The sequence below is a fragment of the Bombina bombina genome, chromosome 1, assembly GCF_027579735.1.
Source record: "Bombina bombina isolate aBomBom1 chromosome 1, aBomBom1.pri, whole genome shotgun sequence".
NCBI classification, from domain to species: Eukaryota; Metazoa; Chordata; class Amphibia; order Anura; family Bombinatoridae; genus Bombina; species Bombina bombina.
The window spans coordinates 1601395664-1601415825 of NC_069499.1; the positions used below are offsets into that span (position 1 = coordinate 1601395664).

The 20162-nt window shown below is 38.4% G+C and overlaps 1 protein-coding gene across 2 annotated transcripts in view; it reads right to left on the reverse strand.

Moving 5' to 3' along the window:
- The window catches only part of MAP2K4 (mitogen-activated protein kinase kinase 4), a 1109040-nt gene that overhangs the window by 1065936 nt on the left and 22942 nt on the right, over positions 1 to 20162 (reverse strand). Inside the window, exon 1 of one of the 2 annotated variants that reach the window (XM_053710724.1) lies at positions 5974 to 6239. The exons of the other annotated variant lie outside the window; for it this stretch is intronic. The gene's annotated coding sequence lies outside the window, so the exon portion shown is untranslated. Of the gene's footprint in view, positions 1 to 5973; positions 6240 to 20162 lie in introns of those variants that run through there. 2 annotated transcript variants of the gene reach the window in all.

Sequence of the window (20162 nt, forward strand, 5' to 3'; positions counted from 1 at the left end):
TTAGGGCTAGTATATTTCTTGTTTGAAAGTTTGGTTAAAAACACATCAGAGTTAATGGAGCAGTCAATGAAGCAGTCGGCCGACTGAATAAGGAAATAGTTTCCTATAAGTGAAGTTTCTTAGAGCTTCCTTAGAGATAAAGGTTTTCTTAGAAACAAACGTTGTTAGTTTTAGTTTTTACCACCGGTATGTTTAGTATGTCATTTTATTCTCTTTATTCTACAGCTTGAAAAAGGCCAGTGTTTACGGCCGAAACGCGTAGCGAACTACTGCCAAAAACCTAACACAAAAATCCTTCAAATCCTCAGTTTTGAATTTACTGTGAGCACCAACAATAAAGACATTTCTTCAAAAAGTAACCGCTGAAATGATCATCTCTGTTACTATCCGCCAGCGGACTAAAGCACTTAAAAGAAGGAAAAAAACTTTTATGCCAGTATCCAGAGAAGTGCAAACTCCTACACTCCTGCATTCAAATACAGCACTAAAAGGAGAAACATTGTCTACAACTGTACAGGATATTGTGGAGTATACTACTTTCGAAATACCAGCTGAGCGGAAGATCATCACAACATCACTCGGACCTACAACCAGGCTCCAGAATCGGCTAAGAGACAGTAAGTAAAAACCTTTAACGACACACCGCTCCTTACTGTTCTGCCTCTCTTAGACCGTAGAGCTCTGGCAACGTATAAAAATATCGACATTCCTGCCAAACAATCACCTCTTGCTTAATACATAATATACCGGTGGGAGAATATAAAATACATAATATACCGGTGGGAGAATATAAAACACATAATATACCGGTGGGAGAATATAAAACACATAATATACCGGTGGGAGAATATAAAATACATAATATACCGGTGGGAGAATATAAAATACATAATATACCGGTGGGAGAATATAAAATACATAATATACCGGTGGGAGAATATAAAACACATAATATACCGGTGGGAGAATATAAAATACATAATATACCGGTGGGAGAATATAAAATACATAATATACCGGTGGGAGAATATAAAATACATAATATACCGGTGGGAGAATATAAAATACATAATATACCGGTGGGAGAATATAAAACACATAATATACCGGTGGGAGAATATAAAATACATAATATACCGGTGGGAGAATATAAAATACATAATATACCGGTGGGAGAATATAAAATACATAATATACCGGTGGGAGAATATAAAATACATAATATACCGGTGGGAGAATATAAAACACATAATATACCGGTGGGAGAATATAAAACACATAATATACCGGTGGGAGAATATAAAACACATAATATACCGGTGGGAGAATATAAAATACATAATATACCGGTGGGAGAATATAAAATACATAATATACCGGTGGGAGAATATAAAATACATAATATACCGGTGGGAGAATATAAAACACATAATATACCGGTGGGAGAATATAAAATACATAATATACCGGTGGGAGAATATAAAACACATAATATACCGGTGGGAGAATATAAAATACATAATATACCGGTGGGAGAATATAAAATACATAATATACCGGTGGGAGAATATAAAATACATAATATACCGGTGGGAGAATATAAAATACATAATATACCGGTGGGAGAATATAAAACACATAATATACCGGTGGGAGAATATAAAATACATAATATACCGGTGGGAGAATATAAAATACATAATATACCGGTGGGAGAATATAAAATACATAATATACCGGTGGGAGAATATAAAATACATAATATACCGGTGGGAGAATATAAAACACATAATATACCGGTGGGAGAATATAAAACACATAATATACCGGTGGGAGAATATAAAACACATAATATACCGGTGGGAGAATATAAAATACATAATATACCGGTGGGAGAATATAAAATACATAATATACCGGTGGGAGAATATAAAATACATAATATACCGGTGGGAGAATATAAAACACATAATATACCGCTGGGAGAATATAAAATACATAATATACCGGTGGGAGAATATAAAATACATAATATACCGGTGGGAGAATATAAAATACATAATATACCGGTGGGAGAATATAAAATACATAATATACCGGTGGGAGAATATAAAATACATAATATACCGGTGGGAGAATATAAAATACATAATATACCGGTGGGAGAATATAAAACACATAATATACCGGTGGGAGAATATAAAACACATAATATACCGGTGGGAGAATATAAAACACATAATATACCGGTGGGAGAATATAAAATACATAATATACCGGTGGGAGAATATAAAATACATAATATACCGGTGGGAGAATATAAAACACATAATATACCGGTGGGAGAATATAAAATACATAATATACCGGTGGGAGAATATAAAACACATAATATACCGGTGGGAGAATATAAAACACATAATATACCGGTGGGAGAATATAAAATACATAATATACCGGTGGGAGAATATAAAATACATAATATACCGGTGGGAGAATATAAAATACATAATATACCGGTGGGAGAATATAAAACACATAATATACCGGTGGGAGAATATAAAACACATAATATACCGGTGGGAGAATATAAAACACATAATATACCGGTGGGAGAATATAAAATACATAATATACCGGTGGGAGAATATAAAATACATAATATACCGGTGGGAGAATATAAAATACATAATATACCGGTGGGAGAATATAAAATACATAATATACCGGTGGGAGAATATAAAACACATAATATACCGGTGGGAGAATATAAAACACATAATATACCGGTGGGAGAAAATAAAACACATAATATACCGGTGGGAGAATAAAATTACATACTAAACATACCGGTGGTAAAAACTAAAACTAACAACGTTTGTTTCTAAGAAAACCTTTATCTCTAAGGAAGCTCTAAGAAACTTCACTTATAGGAAACTATTTCCTTATTCAGTCGGCCGACTGCTTCATTGACTGCTCCATTAACTCTGATGTGTTTTTAACCAAACTGTCAAACAAGAAATATACTAGCCCTAATCCATTGGGTTTTATCTATTCATCTACATATATAACTTTTTAAACAGCCAATCTACTCTAACTTATCTGCAATAGGCTAATCAATTGTATGGTTCATGTATAAACATTTGTATTTATTAATTGGATTCCTTATTAATTAGATTCCTGTATTTAATGTATAATAATTATGAGTTTGATCTTTTATTGTATATTACAATAGGTGTTTCAATGTACTAGGTGTAATGCATAAATATTAGTAAACTGTATTATTTGTTATACATTTATATATTTTTATATATTTTTTTTATTTTGTTATACATCTAACTCTCCCTCAGGACACTATCAGCTAGATTTAGAGTTTTGTCGGTAACGACCCGCATAGCTAACGCTGTTTTTTTTTCCCCGCACCTTTTAAATACCGCTGGTATTTAGAGTTCACAGAATGGCTGCGTTAGGCTCCAAAAAAGGAGCGTAGAGCATAATTTACCGCCACTGCAACTCTAAATACCAGCGGTGCTTACGGACGCGGCCAGCTTAAAAAACGTGCTCGTGCACGATTCCCACATAGGAAACAATGGGGCAGTTTGAGCTGAAAAAAAACGTAACACCTGCAAAAAAGCAGCGTTCAGCTCCTAACGCAGCCCCATTGTTTCCTATGGGGAAACACTTCCTAGGTCTGCACCTAACACCCTAACATGAACCCCGAGTCTAAACACCCCTAACCTTACACTTATTAACCCCTAATCTGCCGCCCCCGCTATCGCTGACACCTGCATATTTTTTTTAACCCCTAATCTGCTGCTCCGTACACCGCCGCAACCTACATTATACCTATGTACCCCTAATCTGCTGCCCCTAACACCGCCGACCCCTATATTATATTTATTAACCCCTAATCTGCCCCCCACAACGTCGCCGCCAGCTACCTACAATAATTAACCCCTAATCTGCCGACCGGACCTCACCGCTACTATAATAAATGTATTAACCCCTAATCCGCCTCACTCCCGCCTCAATAACCCTATAATAAATAGTATTAACCCCTAATCTGCCCTCGCTAACATCACTGACACCTAACTTCAAGTATTAACCCCTAATCTGCCAACCGGACCTCGCCGCTACTCTAATAAATGTATTAACCCCTAAAGCTAAGTCTAAACCTAACCCTAACACCCCCCTAAATTAAATATAATTTTTATCTAACAAAATAAATTAACTCTTATTAAATAAATTAATCCTATTTAAAGCTAAATACTTACCTGTAAAATAAACCCTAATATAGCTACAATATAACTAATAATTATATTGTAGCTATTTTAGGATTAATATTTATTTTACAGGCAACTTTGTAATTATTTTAACCAGGTACAATAGCTATTAAATAGTTAATAACTATTTAATAACTACCTAGTTAAAATAATTACAAAATTACCTGTAAAATAAATCCTAACCTAAGTTACAATTAAACCTAACACTACACTATCAATAAATTAATTACATAAAATACCTACAAATAAATACAATTAAATAAACTAACTAAAGTACAAAAAATAAAAAAGAACTAAGTTACAAAAAATAAAAAAATAATTTACAAACATTAGAAAAATATTACAACAATTTTAAGCTAATTACACCTACTCTAAGCCCCCTAATAAAATAACAAAGCCCCCCAAAATAAAAAAAATGTCCTACCCTATTCTAAAATACAAATATAAAAGCTCTTTTACCTTACCAGCCCTTAAAAGGGCCTTTTGCGGGGCATGCCCCAAAGAGAACAGCTCTTTTGCCTGTAAAAAAAAACATACAATACCCCCCCCCCAACATTACAACCCACCACCCACATACCCCTAATCTAACCCAAACCCCCCTTAAATAAACCTAACACTAAGCCCCTGAAGATCATCCTACCTTATCTTCACCACGCCGGGTATCACCGATCGGTCCAGGCTCCGAAGTCTTCATCCAAGCCCAAGCGGGGGCTGAAGATGTCCATGATCTGGCTGAAGTCTTGGCCCAAGCGGGGGCTGAAGATGTCCATGATCCGGCTGAAGTCTTGGCCCAAGCGGGGGCTGAAGATGTCCATGATCCGGCTGAAGTCTTGGCCCAAGCGGGGTCTGAAGATGTCCATGATCCGGCTGAAGTCTTGATCCAAGCGGGAGCTGAAGAGGTCCATGATCCGGATGAAGTCTTCTATCAAGCGGCATCTTCAATCTTCTTTCTTCCGGATCCATCTTCATCCCGCCGACGTGGAACATCCTTCTTCACCGACGACTTCCCGACGAATGACGGTTCCTTTAAGGGACGTCATCCAAGATGGCGTCCCTCGAATTCCGATTGGCTGATAGGATTCTATCAGCCAATCGGAATTAAGGTAGGAAAATTCTGATTGGCTGATAGAATCAGCCAATCAGATTCAAGTTCAATCCGATTGGCTGATCCAATCAGCCAATCGGATTGAACTTGAATCTGATTGGCTGATTCCATCAGCCAATCAGAATATAACGATACTCAAATATAATGTTTGTTATATGGAACTCAACTGTAGTTAAGATTTGGTTGTTACACTTTATTCATTGAATCAACTACTGACAAGCAGATTCTGGGAATAGAGTGTTTTTATATTTCAAATATGCACAGTCTATATCTTATAAACACATACTGTATACCTTTGGAGGAATAATCAAAGTATAGGACAGGGAAAAATAAGTCCACCTTATGGTAATAACAGGTTGTTAAAACGAAGCAAGCAAGACTGGGTTATGATAGAAGTAAGGTATAGTCATTCAGAACACACTCTGGCTCAGCGTGCAAATTAGTTAAACAAATCCTGGATTCAAACTCAAAGATTATTTTCAGGATAGAGAGCGTAATACTACCTAAATAAATAATCAAATACTGGCAATATTTGTAAGTGCTAGCATGCTAGGAAGTCAGTAGAAGTATTTGCAGAGAGTGTACCTGAAACGCTGCAGGAGCTGGGAAGTCTGATGGTGGAGCAGGCAGGCAGCGTGTGAAATGCTGAATGATGCGGAGGAAGTGAGCGTGTGACGTCACAGGCAGAGCCGACAGCCTGGAATGTAGCAGCGGCTGCGGCTGAGGCAGAGAGACACTGAGAAAAGGTAATTAATCTTCCGTTACCCCACTGAGGAATCTTGTAGAGGAATCAAATGAGGAGGTAAGTGAGAGTAGGGTCCGGTAATTGGGAATCCAGCAGATAGTTCAACCTGTTAGAGAATAAGGCAGAGAGGCTTAGACAACTTGTAATCCAGAGCATAGTACAAGAAGTACTCAGTGGAAAACTGGAACACAATACCAAGCACTGATTGCAATGTGCTGTGTTGATTTATAGGAGGAGCAATCAACTAGGAGAAACTTCACAGTCTCTTAAAGAAACAGTGCTCATCCCTGACACAGAATTTTCCTACCTTAATTCCGATTGGCTGATAGAATCCTATCAGCCAATCGGAATTCGAGGGACGCCATCTTGGATGACGTCCCTTAAAGGAACCGTCATTCGTCGGGAAGTCGTCAGTGAAGAAGGATGTTCCGCGTCGGCGGGATGAAGATGGATTCGGAAGAAAGAAGATTGAAGATGCCGCTTGATAGAAGACTTCATCCGGATCATGGACCTCTTCAGCTCCCGCTTGGATCAAGACTTTAGCCGGATCATGGACATCTTCAGCCCCCGCTTGGGCCAAGACTTCAGCCGGATCATGGACATCTTCAGCCCCCGCTTGGGCCAAGACTTCAGCCGGATCATGGACATCTTCAGCCCCCGCTTGGGCTTGGATGAAGACTTCGGAGCCTGGACCGATCGGTGATACCCGGCGTGGTGAAGACAAGGTAGAGAAATCTTCAGGGGCTTAGTGTTAGGTTTATTTAAGGGGGGTTTGGGTTAGATTAGGGGTATGTGGGTGGTGGGTTGTAATGTTGGGGGGGGTATTGTATGTTTTTTTTTACAGGCAAAAGAGCTGTTTTCTTTGGGGCATGCCCCGCAAAAGGCCCTTTTAAGGGCTGGTAAGGTAAAAGAGCTTTTCTATTTTAATTTTAGAATAGGGTAGGGCATTTTTTTATTTTGGGGGGCTTTGTTATTTAATTAGGGGGCTTAGAGTAGGTGTAATTAGCTTAAAATTGTTGTAATATTTTTCTAATGTTTGTAAATTATTTTTTTATTTTTTGTAACTTAGTTCTTTTTTTATTTTTTGTACTTTAGTTAGTTTATTTAATTGTATTTATTTGTAGGTATTTTATGTAATTAATTTATTGATAGTGTAGGTGTTAGGTTTAATTGTAACTTAGGTTAGGATTTATTTTACAGGTAATTTTGTAATTATTTTAACTAGGTAGCTATTAAATAGTTATTAACTATTTAATAGCTATTGTACCTGGTTAAAATAATTACAAAGTTACCTGTAAAATAAATATAAATCCTAAAATAGCTATAATATAATTATAATTTATATTGTAGCTATATTAGGATTTATTTTACAGGTAAGTATTTATCTTTAAATAGGAATAATTTATTTAATAAGAGTTAATTAATTTCGTTAGATTAAAATTATATTTAACTTAGGGGGGTGTTAGTGTTAGGGTTAGACTTAGCTTTAGGGGTTAATACATTTAATAGAGTAGCGGCGAGGTCCGGTCGGCAGATTAGGGGTTAATACTTGAAGTTAGGTGTCGGTGATGTTAGGGAGGGCAGATTAGGGGTTAATACTATTTATTATAGGGTTATTGAGGCGGGAGTGAGGCGGATTAGGGGTTAATACATTTATTATAGTAGCGGTGAGGTCCGGTCGGCAGATTAGGGGTTAATTATTGTAGGTAGCTGGCGGCGACGTTGTGGGGGGCAGATTAGGGGTTAATAAATATAATATAGGGGTCGGCGGTGTTAGGGGCAGCAGATTAGGGGTACATAGGTATAACGTAGGTGGCGGCGGTTTGCGGTAGGAAGATTAGGGGTTAAAAAAATTTAATAGAGTGGCGGCGATGTGGGGGGACCTTGGTTTAGGGGTGCATAGGTAGTTTATGGGTGTTAGTGTACTTTAGAGCACAGTAGTTAAGAGTTTTATGAACCGGCGTTAGCCCAGAAAGCTCTTAACTCCTGGCTTTTCTCTGCGGCTGGAGTCTTGTCGTTAGAGTTTTAACGATCACTTCAGACTCTAAATACCAGCGTTAGGAAGATCCCATTGAAAAGATAGGATACGCAAATGGCGTAGGGGGATCTGCGGTATGGAAAAGTCGCGGCTGGAAAGTGAGCGTTAGACCCTTACCTACATGACTCTAAATACCAGCGGTAGGACAAAACCAGCGTTAGGGCCCCCTAACGCTGGTTTTGACGGCTAACGCAGAACTCTAAATCTAGGCGTAAGTATTTTTACAACCTCCCTTAGAGTCCTACAGACATATGATCTTTTTTATATATATTTTTTATATATATTTTTATCAATATTTTTTCATTAACTTATTTGATTGACTAATATTAAAAAAATGATTTTTAACAATTTTATCAATATTTTATCATTTTATGTATTAATATTAAAGAAACTATTGGTTCAAGAAACTTCTGAGTCATAGTGAAATAATTGCTACTTAATTCTACTACACAAGGGGTATATCTCCAAAACAAAAATCGTACTAACACTACATATATATATACACCCAATCACTCTTAAAGGTTTTAGCATTTATTTGCGCCCCATACTCCTAAATCTCTTTTTTTACACACGTTAATACCAGATATTACTTGGGGTTAATATCATAGGAGTTAAGGTTTACCAAAACTAGGCAGCGCAGAAAAGTTTTTCAAATCACTCCTTCCATCCCCCTAAATCAACAGTGTGTAAAATGCATGATAAAAAACATTGCAGAAATTAAGAGATCACTTTTTAAAGAATCATATTTGTAAATGTGAAAACAAAAATAATTCTATGAATTTTAAAATTGTACATTAATGATCTGGGTAGATGGCTAGATGAAGAAAAGTTCTTTTAAAAGGTTGACATGTTTGTTCCCCCCCCCCCCATTTCCCCAAACCAAGAGCACCACTTCAAATATAGTGTACAAATGTTCCCATCTGTCAGGTGTACTTATGGATTTTGAAAATGCTGTACTCTATATGGTCTTGCTGGAACCATAAGCTGTGGTACTCAGTTTCATACCATTAGATCTGGTTAACCTGTCTCATTTCAAACACTGAGCAATCTTAGTCTGAGAGTATAACATTTTGTGCAGATGTAAGAATCTTAAATAAAATGCCTCCTTGCATCTGGAAAGTCCTTGCTTAAAGGGGCAGTAAACTGGAATGTAATGAAAATATACATATTAATTAAAAAAAACTCATATCTGCCAAAAGGGCACCTACCATTTGTGTATTGAGGAGGAAACATTTCTGCATGGCTTTAAATATAGAATTTCTACAGCATTGTCAAATAATCATAAATACACTGCTGCATATTGCTAAAAAAAGTGTTTTTATGGACCCCTTGGCCTACCATACAACTACTACCACACTGAAGGTAAAATCCAAAATTGCACAAAGAAATAAAAAACATTTACTAAGTCCTACCTCCTCTACAAATGAAAGTGATCTGCCGTCTGACTCATGCACACACTGTACAAACTTAAGTGCCAAGTCTGTCTCACACTTTGCATAGTGGTTTAGTGCACACTCAGAAATCCTCTCAAATGCTAATACTTTACTCCTTGTAATAACATTTCCCATGCTCAATTAGCAATCTGCTGTAGTACCCTCTGGTGGCTGCCAAAAATTTTTTAAAAACCCAGTGAGAATAGATAAATACAAAGATCTTGGATAAAAGTCTAATAAGTAAAAAATACTTTATTGCTCATACACAACGTTTCTCGGTCGTGACTGACCGTTTCCTCAGGTGTAAAAAAAAACCTAATAAAAATAATGCGGACCAGTAAACCCATAACGTGGACCAGTAAACCCATAATGCTTACCAGTAAACTCATAACCCTAACCAGTAAACCCATAACCCTAACCAGTAAGCCTATAACCCTAATCAGTAAGCCTATAACCCTAATCAGTAAGTCCATAATCCTGACCAGTAAGACAATAACGCTGACCAGTAAACCCATAATGCTGACCAGTAAGACCATAATGCTGACCAATAAACCCATAATTTTGACCAGTCAACCCATAACGCTGACCAGTAAACCAATTACGCTGACCAGTACTACACATTCAATTTATTTTTTCAAGATACAGTAATTTACTCAAAACAATGGTTTCCTTGTATGTTCTTACATTGACAGCAGTCCTCTCAGTCATTCAAAGTTAATGTAAATTTTTATTAAGAACTTTGTTTAGTTCTCAGTTAAACTTATAGCTTGTATTAGAAATAATTCATTTGGGCAGTATATAAAAACAACATGGAATGGGACTGCTCTCTCAAACTGGACTGGGTACACATTCTATGACCCTGCAACATGAACAGTCCTGGGTGCTATAGCACTCTCAGAAAGCTGTGCTGTACCCAGAGTCATAGGCAGTTAACCCCAGACAAGTCGGGGTGCAAGGCCCATAGGGAAAATTACAAAATAAATTAATACAACACACAGAGAAAGTCCAGCACTCGCTTATAAGTTCTCAGCTAAGATTAAAAGCAAAACTGGAAGAGTTAGTTACCGCATCTGGCCAAATGGAACAAGCCCAGGTACCACGTCAAGGTCTCTCCCAAAACCTGGGTTCCCTAATACAGCCATACAAATGTACACACATACATACATGAATGAAACAAAGAAGAGCGCCTTATGGTTGCCTGAAGAAACAGCTATACACAGCTGAGAAACGCGTTGCAAATTTTATTATTTTTACTTTATATATTTTTTTTTAAATCTTTTATTTTACAACCAGCAGTGCAGAAAAAATAAACAAATATGTGTGCCTTGCAAGGCCATTAATCAATACAATCATATCAACCAAGGATAAACTATAATATTTACATTGTTTTAAATCACAACTTAATTAAAGCCAGAGAGGCTTGACACAAAAAATGTCCTTATACTTCTGCTTTACACTGCTGAGATCGTTTTATTTTAATAATACCCTTGACTCCCCTAAGCGACAAAACAAAACAACAACAAAAAACCCCGGGGGAAGGAAAAAAAGGGGGGGGGCGACAGAGGGCATTGTCAAATGTATTCACCTTATCTCTCACAGTCCAACCCTAAAAGTGTTACCAAATGCCCAGAAGTTCTAGCTCGGAGTTTCTAAACAGGAATATCAGATGGTTTATCTCCGTAACGGGAAATGATTTAATAAATGCTGTCCATTTACGGAAGAATTGTCTGATGTCTGATTCGTTATCAATATTAGTATCCCTCTGTTCTAGTAAACATTGCTTCTTCACTCAGTTCTTGATCTCTAGATGGAATCTTGTTTTCCACTTTTTAAGGATTAGGTACCTAGCTGCCAGAATAGATAAGGTTACTAGTTTTTCAATATATTGATGTCCCTCTGTGATATCTCCGGAAGGGAAATCTTTAGTGATTTGTTCAGCCAAAACTCTAGTTTCCACCAGAAGTATCTGATCTTAGGGCAGTTCCATAGCATATGTAATATGTCTGCTGCAGGAAAAGGCATTTATTAAAGCTTCAATTTCGGAGTTTAAAGCCTTTTTCAGGGGTGAAGTATGACTTATGCAGGAGTTTAACATGTGCTTCCCTCCAGGTGGCTAACAAAGTGGCCTGTGATACTTTCTGTATAGATAACTGTATACAATTAGAATCAATATTAAACTGGGGTACCCGCAGGTTCCATTCTGCATATAAGTCCTCTAAAATAGGGACTCCCTTACTAGACCGTAGAAGATTATAACACGGAGTAGTAGACATGTGCCCGTTCTTGAACAGTAGGAGCCAATTTTCCAAGTTACCCAAGGCCCAGCACCAGCCTGCCTCTTTCATTAACTCTGCGACAAAGTGTCTTATTTGCAGGTATGCAAAAAATTCCTTATTGGTAATACTGAACTCAGTTTTAAGTTCTTCAAAGGTTTTGACACATTATTTTCTTTGTCAATAAGATATACTATCCTGTCTAGCCCTGCCATTTTTTGAATACTACTGAGTTTAGACCTGCAGGGAATTTTGGGTTCCCCGGCAGCGGTAGATACTGATAGACCTTACAATTTGTTGACAAAAGATTGCCTATTTTCCACCAGGCCTTCAAGGGGTTAAAAAAGTTTTAAGTCTTTTGATTTCCCCTGGTATCTTTTTAAGTTTGCAATGGATTAATGCTAGCGGGTGAAATGGGTTGCAGATGTTTACCTCAAGTGCATTATTTACAACATAATTGTTAGAAAAGATCCAATCTGCCACTATGTGTGCTACAAAAACATAGTTGTACAAACTAATGTCAGGCAGCGAAAGACCTCCACTCTCTTTTGAAAGTGAGAGTTTGATTAAGGATATCCTGGGTCTTTTTTATCCTGTCATATGAATTTACTAAGTGTGCTATTAAGTGAACAAATATTCCTCTCTAAAAGAATTATTGGAGTATTCTGTAGGACATAAAGAAGCTTTGGGAGAAGAACCATCTTAAACAAGGCTATCCGCCCAGAGATTGACAGTGGTAAATTTTCCCCGTTTTTTAGTTTCTCCCTAATGCTTTCTAAGACTGGGGGAATGTTAAGGTTATAGATATCACAAATACATAACAAAGTTTATTGAATCAGGTTCTTCCGCTGGGTCAGGATCCACAGGGAGTGGCCCTGACTTGTCTTCAACAAAAACGTAATCTAGTAATACGCCCTGCGGATAAGGGGGGCAGTACTGTGGTTATGAACAGGGATGATTATGTGGCAGAGGCTCTGCGCCAACTCACTATGTACATGATTATCAGGTCCTCGATACAAATCCGACTATAGTATTCAAAAAGGCACTTACACACATTTTGGATGACGGACTTGAATGTTCCCCAAAGTCCATAAATCCCTCATAGATGTACAAGGACGGCCCATTGTGAGTGGCGTAGACTCTCTCTTAGAAAGGCTATCCCAATGGCTAGGTGACATTCTTCTACCAATAGCCATCTTGCTTCCTTCCCACACTAGGGATTCTAAACATATTCTTAATCTTTTTTTTAATTATGTTTCTTTTTATTTTCAATTTTCAACAAGGAAACAATGCGAAATGAATAGACGGTTCAAATACAGGTCTTAACATAGGCAGTTGTGACAGAATGGTACCATGATAGAACAACAACATATGTGAGAAGAGAAAAAACCCTCGTGCCCTAAATATCCCATCAGCCCATTGTTCATATTTGTTTCACCCAAAGCTAAGACAAAAGGGTTCCAAGAAGTAGAGGAAGTTAGAAAAAGTTATGCACATTGGAACCCCAAATTTTTCCAAAAACCGGACTGTTGGTGATCTTCTCTCGGTCTGGGTATTTATGTGAGTTCTTCTTTGTAAATTGAATTATTGGCATCATCTGAATCCATGGTACAAAAAGAACCTATCTCATATATAACTTTAAACATATGTTATAGAAAGGGGGAAAGGAAAAAATAAATGGAATAGAGGAGAAATGAAATGGAAAAGAAAAGAAAAAAAAAAAAAGGTATCTGTGGTAGCAGAGTGATGAGGTTATGGGGTTTTAGGTTTTATGTTTACGCTCACGCCTCATTTGTATGCAATATACTCCCTTCTCAGGAGAAGTAAACTCAGTGTGGGATCGTATTACGTCAAGGGGGGACTGGGACTTCTCCTGTGTAGTACTAAGTGTGAGCCATAGACTGGTTTATGCCTGCCTATCTGTGAATGTGAAGGACTCCCATAAAAACTGCATATCTTGGTATAGGGCGAGTTGGCCTAACTTAAAATAATGCAGTAGTTCTAGGAGGAGGTTTCTGTTCACTAGCGCTTTCCATTCTTGTGTGGAGGGTATCAGCGTGGATTTCCATTTTTTAGGGATTAACTGATTCGCTGCATTTAGCATTAATTGATAGAGGTGTTTTCGTATTTTACAAGAGATATTAGGGGATTGGCGTAGTAGAATCAAGTCTGGGCTGGGAGATATATTTGTGTTTAATACTGTGTTGATGAGTTGGAAGATTACTGACCAAAAAGGTCTTATGAGGTCACATTCCCACCAAATGTGGGAGATGTGGGCTTCTTGCTTACAACCCCTCCAGCATGAAGTTGCGGAGTTTTTATATATGAATTTTAGCCTTGTTGGGGTCAGGTACCACCTCATCATTATTTTAATGTTGGTCTCTTTTGCTTGTATTGAGTGTGCTGAGTTTTTCAGGTTACCAAATCTGTGCGCCCAAGTTTGGGGAGAGGTATTAGTCTTAAGTTCTAGGTCCGATCTTTTCGTGTATGAGGGAAGGAGCGGGAAAGTGTTTGAGAGGATTAATTTGTGGAGTTTAGATATTGTTCCTGGAATAAATTCTCTGGCTATACAAATTTGTTCAAAGGGGGTAGGTGTTCGTGTTAAGTCTTTAATGTGCTTGTGTGTAGCTACATAGTGTCTCACTTGGTGTAACCGCAGCCATGAGGATAGAAATGGATGGTTCAGGGTTTCTAATTGACTTTTGGTTTTAAGAACGTGAGTGGTGTCTGTTAGGAGGTGCATAGGGAGAGCTTTAATGGGGTACAATGTTTGTGAGGGGGCTGGGGTGTAGCCTGGTAGGAATTCTGGATTATTAATAATTGTGGTTAGGGGAGAGTATTTGGAAGATATTTTGTTTGGGCTTTTACAAATCAGTCTCCAATCTGTCCAAGTTTCATTTGTTATTGAGGAGGATGATATAGCGCATTTATTAAAATGTGCCGGGTTCCAGCAAATATCATCCAATTTATGAGAGAATGATAGCGCATTTTCAATTTGAGCCCATTTTTTGGGGTTTGGCCCTTCCAATCTGCACCACTCAGTAATTCTTTGTAGTGAGATTGCAAGCTTATAGGATCGAAGGTGAGGGACTCCCAAACCACCGTCACTTGGGGATTTATAAAGCGTGTTCTTATTAATTCTCGGAGGTCTACGTCTCCATATATAGTCATTTATGATTTTTTGCAGTGTATCTAAATCCTTCTGAGTCTCTGGGATAGGGATTGTTTGAAGTAGGTAAAGTACTTTTGGGAGTAGCGTCATTTTTGTGACATGAATTCTACCTAGCCATGATATGTTTTTGGGGAGCCAAGTATGTGTAAGGGATCTGAATTCTGATATTAAGCTGCTGTAATTATGCAAGCGAAGATCTGTCATATTGGGGGTGATACGGATGCCTAAATATTTCAAGTATTTTGTCTGTTGCTTAAGGGGGCAGGTTTGTCTTAATGAGTCTAGGGATTGGCTGGGGAGATTTATAGGCAGATATTCTGATTTTGTCATATTAACTAGGAAGTTAGAGACATTACCATAGAGGCCTAGTTCTGAAATGGCTGAGTGGAGTGAGGATAAGGGGTTTGTGAGAGTCAGGAGTATGTCATCTGCGAAGATTGCTAATTTATGTGAATCTTTGCCAATATCAATTCCCTGGATTTGATCATTATTTCTTATCTTAATGGCTAGGGGTTCTAGGGATAGAATAAATAGGAGAGGGGATAGGGGGCACCCTTGTCTAGATCCATTTCTGATTTCAAAGGGTTCAGAGAGTGTGCCGTTCACCCTAACTTGTGCTGTCGGGTTGGTGTATAGTGCTAGTATTTTATGAATGAAAGGGTCTGGGAACTTGAATCGTGTCAGGGTTTCTTGAAGGTAAGTCCAGTCAAGTCTGTCAAATGCCTTTTCGGCGTCGGTCGATAGGAAAACAGTCGGGGATTTAGTCTGTGAAATGAACTCTAAAAGGTTAAGGACTTTAACTGTGTTATCTTTGGCTTCTCTTTGTGGCACGAAGCCTACTTGGTCTTGATGGATCAAAGATGGTAGGAGATGGTTAATTCTAGTGGCTAAGATCTTTGCATATATTTTAAGGTCCACGTTTAGTAAAGAGATGGGTCTGTAACTGGAAGGGGAGTCAGGGGGTTTGTCCGGTTTGGCTATAACTGAGATATTGGCCTGTAACATACTATCAGGAAAGGGCTTCAAAGTCGAAGTTGAATTAAATAGAGTTGAGAGATGTGGGATTAGTAGGCCAGAAAATGTTTTATAATATTGGCCCGTGAACCCATCAGGGCCAGGGGCTTTACCTAGTTTCAAATGTTTTATTGCATTTTGTATTTCCGCTGGTTGAATGGGTTGTTCCAACATCTCCGATTGTTCAGGTGTAATGTGGGGAATTGGAACCTTGTCAAGGTAGTGTTTGCATAGTTGAAGGTGAGTTAGTGGATCTCTGTTGGGATATAAATTATAAAGTTTATGGTAGTATGTTTTAAACTCGTTTGCTATGGAATTGGTGTCTTCAATATTTTTACCTTTGGTTGATTTTATGGAATGTACGTATGTTTTTTGCTGTTGCGTTTTTAGAGCCCTTGCTAGGTATTTTCCTGGTTTGTTGCCCTCCCTATAAAAATTTTGTTGAAGAAAAAGTAGTTGCCTTTGAGCTTTAATTTGGAGTATGGAGTTTAGTTTGTCCCTTTTTACTTTAAGTTCTTCTAGTACATCACTGTCTGTCGGGTTGATTTTGTGGGCATAATCTAGGTTAGATATCTCTGTGGAGAGCAGCTCTATCTCCGCTCTGCTTTTCTTTTTGATTTGGGCCTTAGCTTTAATAAATTCTCCTCTTATGGTGCTCTTGTGAGCTTCCCAAATGGTCGCTATGTTCATCCCTGGTGTAGTGTTGTGCGCAAAATAATCTGTAATATATTTCGCAAAGCGTTCAATCTGGGGTGGGTCTAGTAACATAGAGTCATCCAGCCTCCACTGATAGGTCCTAAGGGGGGCTGAAGGCCAGTTAATCACGCATGAGACAAGGGAGTGATCCGACCAGGAGGTATGCTTGATCTGCGAATGTTTAGAGTGAGAAAGAACTAAATGGTCAACTAAGATATAGTCTAGCCTAGAGTAGTTGCGTTTGGGATGAGAGAAGAAAGTGTAATCAAGCTTTTGGGGGTTGAAGTATCTCCACACATCATGTAAACCTAGCATTTTAAATTTCCGCCATATTTTGGTAAGGTTTGGGGTTTTGGCTCTAGTTTCTGGATTCGAACAGTCTACTTTGGGATCTAAAGGAAAATTAAAATCACCCGCGACAATGAGTGAGCCTTTTATTTCTTTCACAATTAAATCTGACATAGAGTTTATAAACTTGTCTTGTTTGGAATTGGGAGCATATGCGTTTACTAGAGTTACAGGCTTACCATATAATAAACCTTTTAGGCAAATGTATCTGCCTTCCCTGTCTGGGATACAGCTTGTTTTAGTAAATGGTATTGATTTATGAATCAGGATGCTGACTCCATTAATTTTCTTGTTGGGATTGGTGCTATGGTAATGTTGTGGATAGTGCGGTGAGAAGTATTTGGGAATATTTTTGGCTTTGAAATGCGTCTCTTGGAGCATCAATATGTGTCCACCTTTTTTTTGGAGATCATTAATGGCCAGTCTCCTTTTATGGGGGCAGTTCAATCCCTTAACGTTTTGCGTGAATATGACTAAGTCTTGAGGTGTGTGGTTACCCATTTAAATGAATTGGAGGTGTAAGCTGTGTCACGTCAAGTGAAGTAGGACAGGTTATATGAATCGAAGCGTGAGCTACCCACAGATAAAAGAAACATGAGAAGGGGAGGAAGTTATAGAAAAAGGAAAGAACAAAGACAAATTCAAAGATAAATAATAAACAGAGTACAATCTTTGCTAGTAACATGTAAAACATTCTTAACTAGAAGGAGATAATCTCCCAACTGAATGAGAACAATAATAACACATGGTGATAATTAACAGTCAACTATCAGCTTTCGACAATCTATCAGGCTAATATAGTTATTGCGACCTTAAGATAGAAGAAAAAAAGAATAAAAAAACAACAACATTTCATTGCAAAAACAGAAACAACTTTAGTTATTTTGAACTGAAATACTTGTTGTTAAAGTAGCAAGTGCCACTTCTAGGTATTATGAAAAATTTAACGTGAAACAAGAGGGTTACCAGGACTGTCCAAAGTCATCCTTTGTCGCCCACAGGAAGAAGTTGAGAAGAAGAGGGTTTTTGTGACCTTCTTTGGCGAGCTGGAATCCATTCTTTTCTCTGTGGTAGGGGTAGGGATCCCTTGGATCTTTGTGCTTTGTCATGTGCAGGGGTTGTGTCGTCTAATTGAGGTGGTGGCAAGTCTAAATCCCTGCAGATGGGTGGAATATCATCAATTGAAGAACAGGATAAGCGTCTACCCTGCCACATTATTATCAAGTGGAAGGGGAAACCCCATCTGTAAGGTATATTTCTTTTTCTTAGGAGCAGAGTGAGTGGCTTGAGGTCTCTGCGTTTAGACAGTGTTCTTTGGGATAAATCAGCAAATACCTGGATCTCTACATTTTTGTGCTTGATGGGCTGACGTTCCCTTGCGAGTTTCATCAAATCCTCTTTTACTTGATAATTAGTGATTCGCACAATGATGTCCCTCGGCGGTTGGTCATTTTGTGGTTTAGGGCGGAGGGCTCTATGGGCTCTGTCAATCTCAATTTTCGTTGGGTGTTCTTCACCCTTTAAGGCACTAAAGAAATCCTGTAGGTATTGATCCAAATCTTGTGGAGAGATAGTTTCAGGAATTCCTCTCAGCCTTATGTTATGGCGCCTGCTGCGATTCTCTGCATCATCCAGTTTATCTTCGAGCTCTGAAATATTAGCTCCTTGTCGCTGGATAGTGGTGTGAAGTTCAGAGATAGCTTCTGCTTGGGCGTCTTGGGCCCCTTCAAGTGATTCAACTCTGTGACCTATCTCTGATATATCTTTCTTGAGGTCTGAGATTTCGTCCCTAATGCATTGTTTAACTTGAGTTATTAACAAAGTAAAGTCCTTTTTTGAGGGAATCGAATTAAAAAGAGCTTTAGGTATTGTGATGTTTTCAGCCGCTTGCTCGCAGTCAGATTCTGAAGAGCTTTGACATGTCTCCTGCTCAGGTGGGTCAGTTTCCTCAGCAATGTTGGTTTTAGCTTCTAAGGCTTTGAAAAAGGTGTTCACTGTATGTGATGTAGGTTTCAGCTGCTTAATGGTCTTGCTAGGTTTGTTGCCTTTCTTTGGCGACATTTTTATTAGGTCTGAGCCCACGTTTAGGTGTATAGTGGAATACTGACTTTTATGTGAGTAACAGCAAGTAATAAGCAGCTTCCTCCACTCTATTTATTATTTAGCTGTGTCTCAACTCTTTTCTTTATCAGGGAGTTATGACAGTCTCACCCAGGCAGATTTGTTTATAGCTTGTTTATGTAAAGCAGTTCATATGTATATAGTGAGCTAGGTAGGGCAGCTCTATAGCACTTCCTTCATACATGTGCTAGGGGTGGCAGTGCAAGGTCGCTTGCAAGGTGGAATAAATCAGTTTTATTGTGGAATAAACCTGCTTGGTATTTACAGGCAGCTCATTGACAGTTCATTGACCCCAGGGATGTTAGAGTGTTAGAGATGGGCTTTTAACACTGCACGCCTTAGTTGCTATTGTTCGTTACCCTTTATGTGATCTGCGTGATCAACTTTAATGCAGGCTTCGGCCCACGACGGAACTCACCTCCACAGTTGAATAACGGAGCACTTCGTTTCACTCTGCCTTTTCTCCACCGTATCACTCAGGGTCAGTTAGGCAGCTGGTATGCGCTAGTCCGGTGGTCTCGTTGAGGCATTTCTTGAATGTGCGCTGTAGGTGTCTGTAAGGAGGCCGCAACAACGTGATGCGCATTTAAAATCAAGAAAGCAACTTGCGATTTGAAGGAGAATGCTCTCCGTGTGTTCCGCTCTAAGTCTCTCACATTATCACCTAATTTTGGCTGTTATTTGATGTATGGCAGTAGCCAAAAGACGTTCTCAAACAGATAGGGCTCAGGAGCTCTAAGAAGAGGCAGCCATCTCCTCAACATATTCTTAATCTTGTGAATAAGATACATTGGAAAGAAACATACACTTGGGTTACTATAGACGCTGTTGCACTCTACTCATCTATACCCCACAACAAGGGCACTGAGGCCATTGCCTACTTTTTAGGCATCCATACTAATTACACTCCAGAATTTAAAGCATATATAGTTCG